Genomic DNA, 16,810 nt, shown 5'->3' on the forward strand with positions numbered 1-16,810 from the left:
AGTTTTTTAAAAAAGCATCGCTAAACAAAAACATAATTCTAGGCAGTAACTTCTGTGATCTTTTTCTGCATCAAGCAGAGTGTTAGGAGACAACCACAGCCATGTGCAAATGTGTGAGATGATGCTTTGGATGTTGATGCTGATCATATCCGCTTGGCAAGGTTTAATAAGCCAGGAGGGGAACAGGTCAAGGAGACACACTGCTAGCTTTATTGTTGCAAGGACCTTGTCCACTGGACACCTCACAGGAAATAGCAGTGAGTGTGGACATCAATAATGTTATGAAGGTGAGTGGATTCATTTTCTAACTGCCTTGGGGACAGTTCACTGTGGGCTTCTGAAAGGTCTAAACTTCCATTCCCTGAAGCAGATGTTTGCAGACCCTTAACAATACAGAAAAAAAGGGACGCGGGTGGTGCTGTGGGTTAAACCACAGAGCCAAGGACTTGCCGATCAGAACGTTGGCGGTTCGAATCCCCGTGATGGGGTGAGCTCCCGTTGCTCGGTCCCAGCTCCTGCCAACCTAGCAGTTTGAAAGCACGTCAAAGTGCAAGTAGATAAATAGGCACTGCTCCTGTGGGAAGGTAAACGGCGTTTCCGTGCGCTGCTCTGGTTTGCCAGAAGCGGCTTAGTCATGCTGGCCACATGACCCGGAAGCTGTATGCCGGCTCCCTCGGCCAGTAAAGCGAGATGAGCACCGCAACCCCAGAGTCGGCCACAACTGGACCAAATGGTCAGGGGTCCCTTTACCTTTAACAATACAGAAAAGATGCACTGGGTGGCTCCATCAGGAATCGAGCGGAGGCAGAGAAGTGAGGCGTCTTCAACACCTTCACCACCACACAGCACACTTCTGTTATGTTGTTTCACTCATGTACAGCCAGCTTCCACTTCTCACAGTGGAACCTACCTCAGTGTAAGGCAGTTACCATTGCATTCAGCTCCTTGCATCATAGGACAATTTTCTTGGGACTGTCACGGTTTTAGACACTGAAGATAAAGTATATGTGTGAAGGAGACAAATGTGTGAACTATACAGTACACTCAGCATAGAGCAAGGAATGTCTGCAGCAGTCTGCTGGGGATACGTTCCAAAACAAACCAGATTTTTCCTACATATTGTGTAGCAAAGTTTATAGGGTCATTTTTAGCAATATCAAAGGAGCCCCAGTAACACTAGTTGCCCTCCTGAGTTTTAGACTTCTTAAGTTCTATTCATAAGGATATGAGTGGTTCCACACTGTTGCTATTTTGCAAGTGCAACTCAGTTGCATGAGGGCCAGTTCAGATTTTGCAGTTAGAGTGAATTTGTCATAACAAACAAACAAACAAACAAACAAACAAACAAACAAACAAACAACCCAGACATTTAGCAGTAAGGAAAGTGATGGAGAAATGCACTGGAAAGTGTGGAATAACAAATGTTTGCTGTGACATGGTGTAACCTCCTTGCAAACAAATCAGAATAGTGCTCAATAAACAGCCAGCACTGTATGATTTCCCCCCACAAATCAGGATGAGTGCTCAATAGACAGGTCATCTGGAAGAGACCTGTGTTAAGCTCCAGCTACTATTTTAAATGCTAATATTTTATTAAAAGGAGGGGTAATGCCACAGTTAAGTGCCAAGAATACCCCTTTTCATGACTGTGTGGGAAATAATTCAATGCAAGCAGATAGCATTTGTGAAGGCAAAACCACTCTATCGCACAGACATCATGTATAGAAATCTGTTTCTAAAGCTAATCTAGGTTGCAAAGGAATTATACATAAACACCCTTGGGCGGCCAAACTATGGGAGAATATTTTTAGAACAGCAAGTATTCTCCAAATATTATACACAATGGAAATTCGTGACTTCCTACCTTTTTTTAGCATAATTTGTTTCCCTTTATCTGCATTCTCATGTGCCTGCTCAACGGTTGAGTATAATCACTCTGTATGTTCAGAGCTATTTTAGTTATTGAGGTTACACATACACACACACACACACACACACACACACACATTCCCCCTTTGGAGACCCAACAAGGTACTCAGCAGATTGTATTGATCAGTGCAAGGTGAGCTGCCAGCTCATCATTGCAAGGTCAGTCATCGCCATCCTCACCTGTAACCTGACTTGGGCAAGGTGCCTGACATTTCCTTGCCCCAGGCAGACCTAGCATCCCTTACAAGGCACTTGATCTTTAAACTAGAGCGCTGGGAATGAAATAAAGGCAGACTGACCATGTAGAAAAGACTGCGCTTCAAATGCAGCAGGATTTATTATGAGAATGATCCACCTACAATGTCAAAGGAGCATTAGCCCCTCCTGGCTCCAAGGAAAACAGGTCAGAATGACAAAAAGTCGTTGCCTTGCACACAAGCTCAAGGGCACACAAACCATTATTATAAGCAGAAATGGCCCAATGGTGCCTGATGCAGAAAAATTAAAATGGCTCCCCCATAAAAACTGATAATTTGCTGCCTTTAGTAGTGCCCCCAAATCTGCTGTGCAAGGAATGTTATCTCTTCATGCCTAATGGTGGGACCAGCCCAGTCTGTTAAGATTTCTAGAGTTGGGCAAGTCCATAGACCAGTTAACATCCTGTTATGATTTATTTGTGACTTCCCAATGTGGAACTACATCCACCTTGTGTACTGAATTATTGAGGAACACCACTGTAATTTTGAGGGGATTTAGGTAGTGTACAACAATGCTGCTTACATGTCTGAAGATCCTGTGGATCCCGGGGGCTTTAAGTGGTTAATTCTGTTTCCATCTTGTTTTCTTTTGAAATATATTATTCTTCCACAGTTGGTTACATACTGAGATGATACTGTGTGGGAATTTAAATCTCTAGAATAAGCCTTAGCAGGCTTCCACAGTGGCACCTGGTAGCAGGAGTATCTGCTGGTTTCAAAGTTATCAACGTTGACTGCTTTACACATACTAAATAGTCCTTTAATCTTGCGAGGATACACATTGTCAAGGCCACTGATGTATAAACCAAATAACAGGTGTGATTTATGTAACCTTGCTAGCACAAAAGTCCCAAGAACAGTTCTGATAGTTGAACTTCATCTTCCTCACAAACCTAGAGGCAGCAAAATGCTGTGCATTGGGTGACAGAAGTCATGTCTGTTGCCATTCAGAAGGGTTCCTAGAGACCAAAGGAAGGGACGTAAGCTGCCTGACTTTCCTTTCCTTTCCTTTCTTCTTCATTACCTCAACTTATTGATGAAGAATGGATCTGGGGTGCTTTAAGGCCTTGTCCAAATAAAAAAAAAAGACCCTCCACCTCAGCCCTGTATCGAATCCTGATTGTATGCAGGGGGCAGAAATAAATTAAGAAATATATATGCAGCCCACAATACATTTGATGCTTACCTCTTGTGATACCAATCTGTTTCTGGACCAAATTCAAATACAGTGGTACCTCGGGTTAAGTACTTAATTCGTTTCGGAGGTCCGTTCTTAACCTGAAGCACCACTTTAGCTAATGGGGCCTCCCGTTGCCGCTGCGCCACCGGAGCACGATTTCTGTTTTCATCCTGAAGCAAAGTTCTTAACCTGAAGCACTATTTCTGGGTTAGCAGCGTATGTAACCTGAAGCATATGTAACCCGAAGTACCACTGTACTGGTTTTTTATACTTTAGATCCCCAAACGGCCTGGCCCTAGGTTTTCGGAGGATTTTTTTCCTAAGGATATATCTTGTCATAGCTATGTATTTTATTTTTTGAAGTGTTTGGATTCTATAGTGCAAATTAACCTTTTAGGATAATTTAGTTCAGTAGATCCAGCTGTGATGATGGACAGTATGCTAGCATTACTTCTAAGGTCCAAATTAGCTACATATTGTCCTAAATAACATTGGGAATGGGATGAAAACGCTTACTAGTCTACTTTTAAAGGCAATCTTCCCTTCATTAAGTTTTGTAACATAATGTGGGGGGGGGACTTCACCCTTCTCCCCTCCCCTTTCAACTGAAATATCTCAGGAACGTCTTCTGAATATGGGAGCAGTATTTGGAAATTTAAGTTATGTGCCGATTCTGCATTCAGAGACAGACCATAATTCTAAGACTACTCATCCCTTTCCGCACAGCATTTTACAGTGAGAGCAGAATATGAATTATCATTTGCCATGAATGCTGAAACCAGAGGGAAGCTGAAAACTTTTGTTCCGAAAGTGTCCTTACTTTCTGTGCAAGCGGGGCGGGGGGGGGGGGGGAGAACCTAGATCAGTATTCCGAGGAACAAAAATATATTTCCCTTGGAACTGCACCATTTAATATGAGATTTGAGAGGGACGAAAACAACTACCACAACCCACATCTGATAAATATGCTGATCGATAGCATCAGAGCATTTGTCCTGTAGCATCTCAGGTGCTCTTCCTTCCCCGATACTGATGCAGCCCTCATTAATTAAGGATGGGACAAGGAACTGTTCTGCCAGCAGAGGCTGCTAGTGCCACATCTGTTGTGTTCGAGTTTGATAGCACAGATGAGTGTCCAGCCGAAGGGGGTATCTGGTGCCTGTGTGTGTCTGTGTGCAGTGGGGTGGGGTGAGGAATCACAAAAGCAACAATTGTCTAAACTGACAAGCATTGTGGGAATAGTGGAAGGCATTCGAAAGGAAGCAACAGTGGAAAGATCCTACGACCCATCATCCGAGGAGTTGCTTTTGGTTGTGATTCCAGGAGTGAAACTGAAGTGTCATGCCTTGTGAACAGTGAAAGGGTGAATGCCTGAAGCTACGTGCCGCACTGCAAGGGCCGTGTCAAGGTTTGACACGTCTGGGTCTTCCACTAAGCCTCGGCGAAGCTTTCCTTGGCTCTAATTCCTCAAACAGAAGAGAGTTTTTGGAGGCACAGCACAGCTGCTACCCACACACTCCTCCCACACAAAGAAAACAAAAGCACAGCCGCTTTACAATCCAGGAGGAGGCGCACACCCCCTCCCTCCGACCGTGTTGAGTTTAGCTCTGTCGGAAGCTGAACAGCAGTTGGTTTTCATTACTGCGGTTCCGTAATGCATACAAATCAAGTTTGGTCAACTTTTGATAACGGGAGCTGGCCTGATTTATCGACACGGCACACATTGACTCAACCTGCTGCATATGTCTGGGTGCATAAAATGACTGCTCTCCATCAGGGGTAGATCCAGGGAGGGGATAATTCCAACTTCAGTTGAAATATTATATGAGAAAATTCTGAAGAATGATTGGAAAGGGATATCAAGGATTACCGGGTCCTTTTTTGGATGCTACAGAGAGCCAGTTCATACATTCGCCATCACTTTTGCAATCATATCTATCTCTGTTGTGGGGCATTAGGAACATGTGAATAATAATAATAATAATAATAATAATAATAATACAGTGGTACCTCGGGTTATATACGCTTCAGGTTACATACGCTTCAGGTTACAGACTCCGCTAATCCAGAAATAATGCTTCAGGTTAAGAACTTTGCTTCAGGATGAGAACAGAAATCGTGCAGCAGTGGCACGACAGCAGCAAGAGGCCCCATTAGCTAAAGTGGTACCTCAGGTTAAGAACAGTTTCAGGTTAAGAACGGACCTCCGGAACGACTTAAGTACTTAACCCGAGGTACCACTGTACTTGTACTACACCCATCTGACTGCATTGCCCCAGCCACTCTGGGCAGCTTCCAAAAGGCTTTCACTATGCATAGCAATTAATGTGATGTGGGGCAAATACACTTAGATTTATATGTGGGTATTTCCAGTTCCTGAAATCTTATGCAGTGGTACCTCAGGTTACAGACTCTTCAGGTTATAGACGCTTCAGGTTACAGACTCCACTAACTCAGAAATAGTACCTTGGGTTAAGAACTTTGCTTCAGGATGAGAACGGAAATTGCGTGGCAGCAGCGTGGCGACAGTGGGAGGCCCCATTAGCTAAAGTGGTGCCTCAGGTTAAGAACGGACCTCCAGAATGAATTAAGTTCTTAACCTGAGGTACCACTGTATTCTCAAAGCAGAATTGATATCATTGGATTTGTCATATGTGTGCACAGTTGAACACGTTTACTTCCTGCCCTGTACACTGCATCATAGTCAGCACAGAAGGGGTGCATTCATAATCAATACTACACAATTGCACAACTGTTAACAGTGCAATCCAAGATATGGGTACATACTGTGTTAATGGGACTTATGCCCTAGTAAGTGGGTTTATGACTGCAGAGTTAGGTTGCAATTCTGCACTTGCTTACCTTGGAATAAGCCTCTTTGACATCAGCAGAACTTATTTTCAAGTGTATATGTAAGGATCAAGTCGTGATTGCGCTGCAAGCATCTTGTTTAGCCAACAGCAGTGGAATCATGCAGTGCAAGAACATGCATTACAATGGTTCTGAAACTCTGCTTGCAATGTGCAGAAGCCATGCTAGTTCTTCTTCAGCAAGTCTTGTTCTGCTGTGTGCTTCATAATTCTATTTTAAATAATGAATCAGATTCTGCAGACTCACAGTTACTGTTCATCTTTGTATAATTATGGCAGATGAGGCAGTACCAGAAAGACAACCTGCAAATGAGATTGCCTTCTACTGTGTCAGAACATTGGTTCAGGGATGGCAAACCTGGGACATTGCAGATGCTGTTGGGCTTCAACTTCCACAAACTCTAGCTAAGATGCCTGATGTTTAGGGATGATGGGAGTTCTAGCCCAGAAATATCTGCATGGCCGCAGGTTCCCTGTCCCTGTTCTAGCTCTGTGCTGCATTCTCCCTAACCTGTTCTCTGAGATCCTTTGAACTGGAAATGTCAGGGGCTAACTCACCAATCCTAACATGGGGCAGGGGAGAGGCAGAAGAGAGGATCCACTGTCACATTCCAAGCCCTGTGGGCTTGTGCCAGCCAGGACAGAATGCAGTAGGGCTTCTTCCTTCGCTTTTACCACACCAGCCAGAGGCCCAAATCACAATTCCCCACAGAGAGCCACAGAGCTTTGAGTCCAGAGTTACTGGTACCCTAACCCACCCCGAAATGTCCCATAGCTTTCCTTCAAGGAGTAGCTTTCCACTCACCAGGGTTCAGCGAGGATCTCCACCACAACAAAGCTGCTCTGCAGACATGCTCCTATTTGCTAGGGGTGGACGATGGAGAGACACTCACATTATGCTCCAGCCACTAGCATTGAGAGGCAGGGGGTTGGTTTGTACTCTAAACCTGGGAACTTGTGCATAGTAAACATGTTCTCTAGAACTTTGCTATGGTCCCAGAGGTGGCAAACAATCTCTTTATAACCCCTGATCCATGTTGTCATTGTTTTTCGCAGAAAATGAGAAATAGGATGAGGGTTTCAATTCCCTCACAGCTGACATTATGAAACAAATGACAAAATATATTTTTGGCATCTGATAAGTGTTTTACAAATTAGTGCCTGCTACATTTGGATTTCAAAGCAGCAATTAAAACACTATCAGATGGTTTCATCTGAAAACAAAAGCCAAGCTTAGTGTTTTATTAATATGGGGATGACTCCTATCCTGTGATAGATAATGCCTTTTTTTGCAAGGGAATAATAACAATATTTCAAGTATGATCTGGTGCTACTATATTGGAATAAATTCCCTGCATAGAAATTCCCTGTTATTTTAAACTGTTAATAAGACTTTCAAATGAGGTTTTGCTTTAAAGAGGCATACATAATTAAATAACGTTAATCAATTACAAATGACTAGAGAGTCTGAAAACATTGTAATACAACAACTGATATTGGAGTGATTTCTATCATCCTCTAAAGTTCTATACTGTACGTTGCATAATTATTTCTGTCATTGTCTCCAAGATTTCAGATTGGATTTCACTAAGTATATATGCTGGTGTATGCAGTTTGTAGACTGCAATTATAACTACTAATTCATATTGTCAAAATGATTCCATTATGTGTAGCAAAAGTGAATGTTTGTGCAGCTAGCTGCTAGATAATCAATAAAATTATTCATTTATGGAATCTTTAAAACTCACTTTGCATAAATTATACTTATTACTGTACTAGGCAAGATAATTTGAATCATCACAATATTGTAAAGAATATTTCTTTAATCACGTTTACTGAGGTCCAAACTACACATTACACTTACCTCTTGGTTTTTTTCTTGAACTAGTTAATTGGTGTAGACTTTTTTCCAGGCCTTGTCACAATACTGGGAGGGAAGCATATATCTTCCTATCTCATGCATATCAATTTCAGTCAGAATTGGGGCCCTTGTGCCTGTCATGAACTAAAGAAAAACTGAAGACCTAGCTGCATGCTACACATGTACTATACAGTATAATCCAAATGTTGACTATTGGCATTTGTTCCAATTCCATATTGAAAAGTATTGGATGACTTCTAAAGTTACTTACAAAACACTGTTGAGGGTATATCTGCTCACATTTTCCTTAGGAAGCAGCACATCTGATATTTGAAAATTGCTATGATCTCCCCAATTTCATCTTGTCTCCAAATTAAACATGCCCAGATCCTTCAGCCTGTCATGCCAGGCTGGTTAGGCTTCATCTGGAAATAACTCACTCACTTTTGACCATCACATTCAAAAAAGGACATAATCAATTTAGAAATGCTTCAGAAGGTAGCATCAAAGAAGTGTTTCATGTATTGCTTTCTTTTGTTTACTTTGGATTCCCAATGCTTTGCTGGTGTAATGTGGACAGTGAGTTAAATTGCACAGTGCTTGGGCTCATGTCTTGAGTTAGCACATCCTCCATGTCTCAGTATACTGAGATAAAGGTGCCAGGTGCACTGGGTTACTATAGCAACATGAGCCAGGTTGAGTGTATGACCTGCTGAGTATATTCACCCTCCCATTGGTTGAGGAATGTAGAGACGGGTATAATCGTCACCAGGGCATTGCCTTCATTAACTTCTGTTGCATGTCTGTGTACTGATGCTGTCCTGTTTGCTCTGAATCTGTGAGAGTCAGAGGAAGAAGCTATGAGTTTTACCCAGAAGCATGAGCTAGCATGGTGATAGTGTTAGTGGATCTCTACGTATGCTAACTTCACTTCAGAGACAAAGGAAGAACTGTATATAGCAGATAGTAGTGTTTAGCTGGAAGAAGCTGTCTGGCGGGAGCAGGAAATCTCTGAAGGCTTGGCTGGGTCCCCTCATCCTCTGCTGATACATCACACTGTTTGAGGTGTGGTGAACAACCAGCTGACTTCCACAAGTCACCAACATGCTTCAGGTGGGTAGTCTTTATAATTATAGCCCGGAGGCAGTTTCACTGGTCTTGCTAGCCAACAATTGTGCCCTCCGATAGTTACAGTGTCAGCTTAAACCAAGATTGCTTGTAGAGCAATGCAAAGCATTGTTGAATTCATATTCCATTACCATGCTTTCTTATTTTCTAACACCAAACACCTATAATGCTGGTTTGACAGGTTAAAATTCAGCAAGTGCAGCTCTTATCAGCACTTGGGTGTGAGAACCTTAAAAATGGTCCGTGTTACCTTTTTAACTCAACCAATGCCAATCCAGTAAATATGAGGCTTCGCTTAAAGACAGTTTGGAAGATACAACTAGTACAAAATGCATTGGGCAGGATGCTGCTGGGCTGTACAGGCTGGGCACATATTACATCAATTCTTAAACATGTGCATTTAGCTGCCTGTCCACTCCCAAACCCAATTAAAATGACATTTAAAATCCTAAATACCAGCCCCCAGGTATCTGAAGGAGTGCCAGTTCCCATATAGAGATCTGTCTGGGTGTTAAGAGGCTCTGCTGTCCTTGTGAAGTCTGTGGCGTGGTATTGTGAGAAGGCCATCTCTGTGGTGGCTCCCCAGATGCAGAAGCATCTGACCCCATCATTCCATATGATTCATCAGCACCATTTTGCATAGGCCTTTGCACAGGAGGCTGAGTTCAGAGTATCACTCTCTCACGGTGTTCCTGCTGGTTTCGTTTGCTTTTCGTTATGGTCTAACTGAGGGTTTAGTGCTGTTATCCACGACACGGTCAACTTTTTGCTTTGAACTCTATATAACCCACCTTGAGACTCCAAAACAGACGATAACTACATATAAACATGTACTGATAGGTATTTTAATGGTGCCAACAGGTGAAAAGCATAGTTTTCTTGTAATCCATTGACAACACGATTCTTTCCCCAAAGCCCAGCTTTTCAAGATTTTTATTGTGGCAGGATTACTTAAACATAAATACCCCAAAATATGAAACTCTGCTTAAAGATTTCTGGGTTTGCAGATTAAATAATCACGGCCGCATCGTAATTCATATCGCCTGGGGAGGTAAGTAGGATTTGATAAAAGTAAATAATTTTATGGTAGTGCTATGCAATTTATGCTTATCAAACACAGACACACATCACATGCAGAGAACATCAGTCAGACACATTTCTTACTGTGGGTTCTATTATAAGAAAAAGCATTAGTACTCAATTAGACCAAAATTAGTCCTGCAGCCAATTTTCCCAGCAGACTCCATGGTCTTCAGTTCTCAGTTTATTTGCTGTATCATTTATCTCCTTTATCAATTAAAAACTACAGAGCTCATTAAAGTAAAATGCAAACAATACACCATTACTAACGTAAGGACATCTATTGGTGTGGCTGCTACGATGTCCACAAATGAGTAGCGTTTATCTAGCTGATTTCAAGGGTTCAGTGCTTCATGTATTGTCTCATAGCCTCATCGAATGCATGTTTGTACAGAAGTAAGTCTCACTGCCACTAGTAAGTATGCATAGTATTGCAACCACAATACACACTGATACACACAAAGGGGGCGGAACAGAACCCCCTCATGAGGGGGGATTTCCCTGTATTTTGTTCAAAAGCTGCTTTATTGGATTGTTATTCTATTTTGATTCTTGTACAATTACATATTCAGTAAACCATGCTGTTCTTTTGATGTTTCTGACTTTTTTGCATGGTGTGGTATTCCTCAAATATCAGGAATTGTTCCTTTTCATGCAATTCAAACCCTCCCCTCAAATACACCACATTATCTGTAGGGTGAAGAAGAAATGCCCACTCATCTACCAGGAAAAGAGAAGTGCCACCATACTGTAGGTAATGTATGAATATGATAATGTTCTCCCTTTTTTAATTGCCATATCATCTATATCAGGGATGGAGATCCTGTATTCTCAACAACCCTGGTCTTTGACCATGCTGTCTAAAGCTGATGGGATTTAGGGTACTACAACAACACCTGGATGGCCACAGATTGGTTGATCTCTGCAAAAGTCTTGATAAATCTTCATTCATGGGCACAGAATTCCAGCTGTGATATTTCTGCTTAGGCAAATTTGTGCACAGGCAAGATAACTTGAGAGCCAGTGTGGTGTAGTGGTTAAGAGTGGTAGACTCGTAATCTGGGGAACCAGATTCGCGTCTCTGCTCCTCCACATGCAGCTGCTGGGTGACCTTGGGCTAGTCACACTTCTTTGAAGTCTCTCAGCCCCACTCACCTCACAGAGTGTTTGTTGTGGGGGAGGAAGGGAAAGGAGAATGTTAGCCGCTTTGAGACTCTTTCGGGTAGTGATAAAGCAGGATATCAAATCCAAACTCCTCCTCCTCCATAACTGCCTTTTCAGGGGAGAGGAGGTGTCTTATGGCAAATTCCATATGCATGAAGCTCTATTGCACTCAACAAAAATGCCTTGTTCGGAATGATTTGTCAGCAACTCCGGGAGCCTTTTGGGGGCTGAAAAGCTGGATGAAAAACCCTTTAAGTAAATAAAAATGGGGGAGAGTTGAGCGAAAGTGAGCAAAAGTGAAGTCACAGCAGGGATGGTCAATGTGGTTGCTTCCAGGTGTGGATGGAGATCTGCACTATCATCCCTGACCATTTGGCCATGCTGTCTGGGAGTGATGGGAGCTGGAGTCCAACAGTAGCTGGAGGTCACTACATTGTGAGCAGTGGGAAGTCCTGTCCTCCCTGCCCCCGGTCCAAGTTGGAGCAAAAGCAACCTGGAGAAAATATGCTGGAAACAGATAAGATGTTCTCAGTACAAACAGAGAGTGAACACACTGCATCAAAAATCAGCACCCAGCGCTGTTATAAAACTGCAGTGTAATTATAGGGGAATTGACTTCGTGTTCAATGGTTACATCAAGAGCAAAGCACTGAGAAAGAATCACTAAGCTACCAAAAAAGAAAGAAAAAAAAGTGATATAATTATATATCCCCATAAATAGTCGCTGGAGCCTGGATGTTGTTTGGCTTCTTTCTTTCCTCCTCTGCCTCTAACCTTCAGCAGAGATTTATAAATGTGAGGTTTAACAGCATCTCTCCAGCACTCCTTGGTAGTAATTGTATTCACCGTGGATGACAATATCTCTGCATCAGTGCAAAATATACGAGGCTGCAAGTTCTTTGTACCCTCTTTCCTTTGATCATTGCTTCCTTAAATAATATAGGAGATTGCCAAGGCTTTGCTTTAGTGTCTATTTATCACAAAGAAAGCTCCATTGCCTCTTATGGCTTAAGTCGATGCATTCGGGTGGAGACCTATTTTTATACCAGAACTATAACGAAAATATAATGTTACTGGATTGCCATTCTGAAGATTGGATTTCTCATCAGGTGAATTGATGTGCTGATGTATTTACATTTAAACACACACACACCAAAATTTAATTAAAATCATTTTAAATGGTGTACATTTATTTCCCAGAGGGTTCTTCCACTTCAAATTTTACTGGGCTTTAATATCTAAAATGTTGAGGAAAGAAGCTCTGCTTTCACAGTGTTGGTGGCAGAGAGAAACATCTGTGTGACATATTATGGCCCTCATAGAAGCTACAGCTTCAATGTAAATTTCTGTAGAACATCCAGCTGCCTAAGGTTCAGTTCTCCGATTCCATGATTCCTTACCTGCTTCCTGTGACCTGTCAAGTCTAAAGCCAAAATAGAAAAGAGTTCTGTGGCACCTTAACACACATTTACTGTGGCATAAACTTTCAGAATAGCTTTGGATTGGCCACATTTCTTTGCAGAACTGTATATATACAATAAAGATAACCATGTCCCAAATAAATCAACAGAACTTAATAAAAACCAATGTTGCTATTACATTGAAGTTAAAAGCTAGACTGTATTAGCATATTGGATTCTATTGGACTTTGGCTCAGTTGAGATATTTAGCTGCTAAATAACCATAGTCACAGTTTCGTCCCTAGTGCTGTTGTAAATGGGTCTCTCTGCTCTTCTCCTGTCCATATTTTGCTTTGCATAGAATCGTCACTGCCCAGCTTCTACCCTTTGCATTTCATGCCTTTTTGCCCTGTGGCTTGCAAATATATTTCTCTACAGTCATGTATGTGCTTGCCTGCTGAAGATAACACTCTCCCACTGCTGGACTGGTGATTCAAGCTGTCAAAACCGACAGCACCAAACACAGAAGATATTCTCTTGGGCAGTAGGATTTAGGCAGAAAGCCTGGACACACTTACCTTTCAGTAAGTCCCACTCAACTCAAGGAGACATACCATATTGAATCTAATGCACACCTCCATTTTCAGAACCTTGAAGCCAAAAGAAGTATTTGCTGGCGAATGTAAATGTGCCATCAAATCTAATGTGTGCCTTTATTTTCACAGCGTCATTTGGCCAAAAAGGGTGAGCATTAGATTCAAGTAAATACGGTACTTCTGAGTTGGGACATGCATTGGGCTGTGCAGTAAAGCATAGGCATCTACATGCTCTCCTGAATGTTGCATTCAGGAGTTTTCTGATGGATAATACTGCCTGGGGACTACTCAGGAAGCATACAAATGTGCCTGCCCTATCACTCGTTACAACCTCTTTCGCTCAGAAAGACATATACAGGCCAGCAACAGATGCCTCATCCAGAGAGGGATATAGAGTAGGCTCCATAGCCAATTCAGAGCCATTAATGTGCAGCAGGAAAGAGGAATAAACTACTTTACTTAAAAACGGAGCGCTCTGCTCACAGTCCTGAACTCTCCCTACCCCCCCTACTCTAATGATCAGTTGCAATGAATATGGCTGGTGCAAATGAGCAATGGGTGCATGGCAGACATTTTTAATTGACTCCCCCGGCAGTTCCTTCCATGCAAGAGATGAGCATAATCTAAATGTGACTTTTTAAAAAATATGTTTATCAAAATTATATCACAATTGCCTTTCATAATCTACATAGATACCAGGGCAGTATACAAAGGCATGAATAGCAATGAATAAAACAGTGTGGTTATAAGCTTAGCAGATGATTCGTACAAATTTAGCTTCTGATATACCCTAAAACAGGACTTTTTTTCCCAGCCAGAACTCACTGGAACTCAGTTCCAGCACCTCTCAGGTGGGCATCATTGTCATTATAAGAGAACAAAGGAGGTGTTCATGGTGAGTTCCAGCACCATTTTTTTCTAGAAAAATAGCACTGTCCTTCAAAAGATTCAAGACAACATAAAAGGGATTATTCTATATGAATGCTCACATCAACCCTACGAAGATGAGAAAGTCATTTTTTTTTTTGTCTAAGTTCCTCCTGACTCTAAAGTTCATAGCTGTGTAGAGACTCAGATTCAGACTTAACTCCAAAATAGCTGGTCAATGGCTTCTCCTCACAAAGGAGGAGGACAGAAGCCATTGTGTACAGAATTCAAAGTCGTTGCCATTTCAAAATATTAATCACCATTATTAAACAAGTACTCAAGACAATGTGCAAAAGATGGCTGAGGTTAACTGTGTTGGCCCCAAGTGTCCCTTAACAGTACCTAAAACTGACAGATCAATTGAATAGTCTTTGTGAAAGTGCCATCTGGTTTTGCATTTTTGTCACCATTATTGCTCACATGGTGACATTTTTAGAGGTATTCCAATGACATTTAATTTGTATAAAACAGTAAGACATTATCTAAAAGAAACAGGAGTCAAAAGGAGATCTGATTAATTTCAGACCCTTTATTTGTCCAAACAAAGAATGAATCTTTTGATGGATGGGCAAACAGAAATGAGAAATGGTAAGTCCATCATGGCTCATTAGCTTTTAAGAGGTTCATCTGTAAAAAAAAAAAAAAAAGAAGCAGTAAAAAAAATATTACTTCATTTTTCACTTTTGCATGTTTGCTTAATTAGTTACAAGCCTTGGCGTGGCCTGATATTTGGAGATGCTTTGAAAGTTCCCAAAGTCCAAATTTTGACTGGGACATTGGCTTCAATCATTATGCATCTGTGAATGGGAGGTCTCCTTCCATTTACAACAGATGGGATCAAGACCCATTGGGTGGCCCTGCTAACAAAAAGGGGACAGCAATATTTTGGGTTTTTCCCCTCCAGCTCCCTGCACCACTTTTTATGCCGAAGGGTCCCCCAGGCCTACAGAACAAATTTTGGGGCACACAGGGGGCTGCAGGAAGAAAAGGGAATTGCTGGAAGTCACCTCTCTCCCCTTCAGCTGGCATGATTATCCAGTGAGCGGAACTCCATTTAGGGAACCCTCCAATCAGTAGAAACCTAGTTCTATCCAAAACTTCTTGTCCCATTGATCAACCAGACAGCTTCAGAATTGCTTGTATGGATTAGAAATATGTGAGCACTTGTGACCAACTTTTATTCACACACAATCCCCTATCTAGAAAGCAATGGTGTGGCCAACTTCCCAAGCAGGCACCAAGTTGTGGAGCAATGTGGAGTCTGTAAAAATGAACCTCCATGTTTCCTTATTCACCATAATGGGAAATCTAAAAATGGCTGTAACTTTTTGCCCTTGGGACAAAGTGGACAAACTTTAAGGCCCAAGAGTCCCTTCTGCCAAATTTCAGGCAAATGAGTCCAGGGTCTTTTTGGTAGGAAAAGAGATTCACTTTGAAGGAATGGGTTTCTGAGCAGTCAGTTTAAAACTGACTCAACCCCCCCTTTCTTCTTAGCATTTTTAAAATGCTTTAACTTGAGCTGTTGAGCAAATGCATAACAAGAACACAGCTGCATAAACAAGGCTCTCTCCTTTATCAGTCTGTGACGATAAGGCTGGTCTTGTCCACTCTAAAGTGGAATAGAGATGACACTCTAGGTCTTATCTTACCACAACCCTGACACACAGACCTAAGTCCGGGAACAAAGCCAGAGTGCGTTCTCGGAGATGATGACCTCTTCCTCCAAGATAAGAGTAGGAAGAGGAAGATCCTTTTATGGTCAGAAGTACAGGAAGGAAGATCCTTTTATGGTTGAGAATATCAGAGCAGGAACATATGTGATGTCAACCTGCATACATAGGCTGACGTGGTTGGGTTCCTAGGGAAGGAGGGAGAGGGTGCCTGGAGGATATATATACTGCATGAAACTTCTCATTTCTTTGGACTTGCTGTGGACTCACCACGCAAGTGCCTTCTGCTATCCGGAGAGCAGAATAAACTCTTTCTTGGAATCAACCTCAGTGTCATTTGACTTCCTTCCTCCTGTCCTGGAGCAATGCAGACCCAATCGGTGAACTCCAATAAGGCTACAACTTTGCTCCACAATGTTTTGTGGTTTGCCTCTTTATTACCTTAAAAAAAAAATTAAGAGGGAGCTGACTGATGTGTATTATTTGCTTGCACATTTTTAAACACTTTATCGGTTCATGCTGCCCCCATGGTTACATGGGTATAGCCATTATTATAAATTTTATTCCTGGACTCATTTTAGAAAGATATTTTAAACTATGCAGACCCAGTGAAGTTACCAGATGCTCTAAGTGGGAAAGAAAGAAAGAAAGAAAGAAAGAAAGAAAGAAAGAAAGAAAGAAGCCCCTTGAACTGCTTCCTAATCGTATGATTTTGATTTTGATTTTAGCAGAACTGTGGGTATTATTT

Source organism: Podarcis filfolensis (assembly GCF_964270895.1).
Source record: "Podarcis filfolensis genome assembly, chromosome: 1".
Classification (NCBI taxonomy): domain Eukaryota; kingdom Metazoa; phylum Chordata; class Lepidosauria; order Squamata; family Lacertidae; genus Podarcis; species Podarcis filfolensis.